Consider the following 4343-nt stretch of genomic DNA (forward strand, 5'->3'; position numbering starts at 1 on the left):
GCTCCGGGGCCGTCACTGCCGCCCGCCGCGGGCTCCGGGGCCGCCAGCGTCGCCACTTCCGCCTGCGCCGAGCCCTCGTTAGCCGAGCGCTCAGCGCCGCCCGCCGGCCGAGCGCCTAAGCCGCTCCGCGCGCCGTCCCGCCCCCCCAATCGGCGTCCAATCGGCGCCCGCCGCCGCGCTGTTCGGCCCAATCCGCGCCCGCTGCTGCGGGGGCCCCGCGCCGCCATTGGCCGGGAGGCGGGGCGACGCGGAAGCGCGCCGACTCGTCCGTGCTCCCCGGACCGGCCAGGTGAGCCGCTCCCAGGTGGACTGGCCGCAGGTGCACCTCCCTCCGCCCCCCGGCTTGGGAGCCGGCCGCTTCTGGCCCGGACCCTCGCTGGCTGAGAACGTAAAGCTACCCCATCACAACTTCACAATCCACCCACAGCCCCAACCCTGCCAGCGTTCCTACGTTCCCCACACGCTCCCAAACAGGTCTGTCCTGCAACATCCCTAGGCGACCTGTAGGACGTCCCTCGCGTTTTCCTTTTCTTTACCTGCATTACAATCGGGAGGTGGACTGCCTAAGTCCCGTGCCAGCTGAGCCAGTGCCCAATGGGGCAGGCCTGTTTCCCAAAAAATGGGGGTGCAGTCTACCGTCAATAGTGGGATACTTGGGTTCCTCACACTCAGTGCTCGGCTTATCCAGAATCCCAGCGCCAGGATCCTGACAACTGCGCCTTCCTTCCAAGATAAATATTCCCTGTGTGCTCCCTGCTGGGTGGTAAGCATTGAGGATTAAGTGCCACACACCATTAGCAAAACTCTGCTCTCTCGCTGAGCTGAGGTGAACAAAGCGGTTTTTGGATCTCAGTGAGTACTCAAGTGAAGACCTGGGAGGGCTGCTGCGGCAGAAGCAGGACACAAGGTTAGAGCAGTGCATCTCGAAGAGCTGGCCCTGAAGAAATGGGAGACAGGCCAAAGCTTTGGGTGGCAGAGAGCTCCCTGTGTATGCCAGGAGCTAGAGGGATCCAGGGGTGGAGTCACAGGAGTTGAGGCCTTCCTGTGGAAGGGACTGGCAAGAGCTTGAGGACACTGGGTGAGAGTGGGCACGGGAGACTTCAGCTTACACGTTGAGGGCAATGAGAAATCACTAGAGCTGGGAGAGTATCGACTGAGCCTCAATAAGAATGTTTAAGCGGGCTCAGCGTAGAACTCACCTTGTTCGCACTGGGATCCCCCTCTTCCCCCAGCTCCCTGCTTGTGGCCTGAGAAAGCAGTCGAGGATGGCCCAAAGCCTTGCGGGCCTGCACCTGCATGGGAGATCTGGAAGAAACTCCTGGCTCCTGGCTTTGAATTGACTCAGCTCCGACCGTTGAGGCTACCTGGGGAGTGAATCAATGGGTGAAGATCTTCCTCTGTCTCTCTTTCTCTTTGTATATCTGACTTTGCAATTAAAAAAAAATGTGTTCAAGGAACTGGTGCTATGGATCAACTGGCTAATCCTCCACCTCCAAGCACTGGGATCCCATATGGGCACTAGTTTGTGTCTCAGCTGCTCTACTTCCCACCCAGCTCCCTGCTTAGGGCTTAGTAAAATGGCAGAAGATGGCCCAAAGCCTTGGGACCCTGCACCTGCAGGGGAAGACCCCGAGGAAGCACCTGGCTCCTGGCTTCGGATCTGCTAAGCTGCAGCCATTACAGTCATTTGGAGGGAATAAACCAGTGGATAGAAAATCTTTGTCTCTTCTCTCTCTGTAAAATCTGCCTTTCTAAAGAATGAAGAATCTTTACAAAATAAAATTAAATCTTTTTTTTAAAATGTGTTCGATTGAATCAGGGGGACAGGTGAGAGATAAGGCCATGACCCTGTGGGGAATCAGGAAGAGACAGGGGCTGGGGGAGATGAAGCCACCATCACCTCTTGCTCATCGTACAAATGACAACATGCCCCATCAAGTCAGATCTCCCGTTGATAGGGGCCAGACGCTCATTCCCACCCCACCCAGCCTCGGCACCTCAGGCATCTGACAATACCAGCTTCTCCGAGGCTTGCAGGCCTGCCCAGCACCCCGACCCAGTGCCAGAACCCCACCCGCTTTGCCAGTGCCTCCCTCAAGTCCCCGGGGAAAACATGGCCCACACACGGGGCCTTGTGTCATTGGATGATATTCTCATTCCTCAACTGGCTCTGTTCTGGGCAAGCTATCCAGAAACTGTGGCTGCCAGAGCATCCCGCCATAGAACATGCACCTGCTGTTCCAACGTGAGGTGTTTCTCTTGGTGAATGGAGTGTCTGGAGGTTTATCCATTGGCCCACTCAGCTGGCCACCCAAGGGAGGATCCTGTTTATGCACGGGCCCACTCAGCTATTCATCAGGGGTAGATTCTTATCTTCTCACAGCCCGTGACAAAGGATGAGCTGGTGCCAGCAGCCAAGCTAGTAGCATAATTGGAGGTTCTGGACTGGATGGAACACCCTAAGGAGTGGCAGAGACTTCAGAGGATGGGGGTACCACATCTCCCAGGCAAAGGACACTGTGACTTCCTAACTGGCCAGTCACTGCTCAGCATTCCTAGCTTTCTAGGTTCTTCAGGAGAAGCCTCAAACTGAAGACTTATGGGCATCCATTGGTTGATTTTTAAATGTTGGCACAGAAGTTCAGAAGTTTAAAAAGCACCCTGTTAAGCCACATAAATCTCAAATGTACAAAAAAGTCACAAGTACCATATGAATCTAATTTTTTTTCCAGAACTGAGCATACTTTGCTGATACAATGTTCAATCACCCGCAACACCCCGGTATGCATTTCTTTCTCGGCAAGGAATTTTCCTGGAGACTCAAAAAGTCTCATTAATGCAGGAATTTAAACCCAATCTTCACTCTCCTCAAATCCTCTGATCTCATTCAAGGTTGGCCATTTGTCCTTCGAAGCACAAGGGTCCCATTTAGGACAGCACATTGCAGGTGATGATCCCAGCTCATGAGCCACCATTAGCCAGGCACAATTGTCAGCTTTTCCTGGCTGCCAGTGATGCTGCTGTGTGTGTGTGTTTTAAGATTTATTTATTTCTATTGGAAAGTCAGATATACAGAGAGGAAGATTTTCTGTCCGCTGATTCACTCCCCAAGTGACTGCAACGGCTGGAGTTGAACTGATCTGAAACCAGGAGCCTTAGCCGCTAGGCTACCATGCTGGGCTCTGATGTGTGTGTTTTTTTAAAGATGCATTTATTTTTATTGAAAGGGCAGATTTCCAGAGAGAAGGAGGGAGAGAGAGAGAGAGAAAGATCTTCCATCTGTTAGTTTACTCCCCAGATGGCTGCAATGGCTGGAGCTGAGTTGATTATAAAGCCAGGAGCTTCCTCTAGGTCTCCCATGCAGGTGCAGGGTCCCAAGGCTTTGGGCTGTCCTCTGCTGCTTTCTCAGGCCACAGGCAGGAAGCTGGATGGGAAGTGGAGCAACTGGGACATGAACCAGTGCCCATATAGGATGCTGGTGCTTAAAGGTTGAGAACTGATCTATTGAGGACTGGGGAATGGGGAGTCTATTGGAAGAGCCTTTGAGTTGGCTGCATCTATGGTTCCTCAGATTTACCCAGTGTTTTTTACAGATGCAACCATGATTTCTGTGCATCACAAATACTGTAGGAGCCATACCCAGTTTTTCTCATCAAGTCATTATAGATGATGCATGGTTTGGACTAGTTCATTACTTGAATAAAGTAATAGTGCCTTCCATACTTATGCCGTAAAGCTCTTCTCTACCTGCCCCTGCAATCAATCGCTTTGGTAGGGAGACACATTTTAATTTTATTTTCCCAAAATATAAGATTTTTTAAGGGTTTTTTTTTTTTAAGAGGGAGAGACAGAGATCTTCTATCTGCTGGTTTACTCCCCAAAGGGCTGCCAATAGCCAGGGTTGGGCCAGGCTACAGCCAGCAGCCAGGAGCTCCAGCTATGTCTCCCATTTGAGCTAGATGGGGAGTAGTACAGGGAGGACTCAAACCAGCAGTGAGAAACAGTGCGACAGCAGCCCAGGACAGGGCTGACCAGCACCTGCAGGGAGCTGCTCTGAGACGAGGTCAGCATCTCCACTGATTTATCCACATCAGTGCAGACCGCAAACTCCAGGTCATGATCCAGTGCTGCTGTTTATTTAGGTGCTATGTTCAGGCTGTCCTGGTTGGGGCCCATGACAGCCCCTGTGAGCTGGCTTGTGCATCCTCTGACATGTGTCTGTCATCTGTTAAGTACTCCCTTCCATATCTAGGACAAGATATTCTGGACTTGTATTTGCCTTGCCCACATCTGTAATCAGCTGTTTTGTCAAAGAGCCCTGGTTCCTTTGTTTGGGGAACAGT

The sequence above is a fragment of the Ochotona curzoniae genome, unplaced genomic scaffold (genome assembly GCF_017591425.1).
Source record: "Ochotona curzoniae isolate NIBS_2020 unplaced genomic scaffold, NIBS_Ocur_1.0 scaffold_274, whole genome shotgun sequence".
Classification (NCBI taxonomy): domain Eukaryota; kingdom Metazoa; phylum Chordata; class Mammalia; order Lagomorpha; family Ochotonidae; genus Ochotona; species Ochotona curzoniae.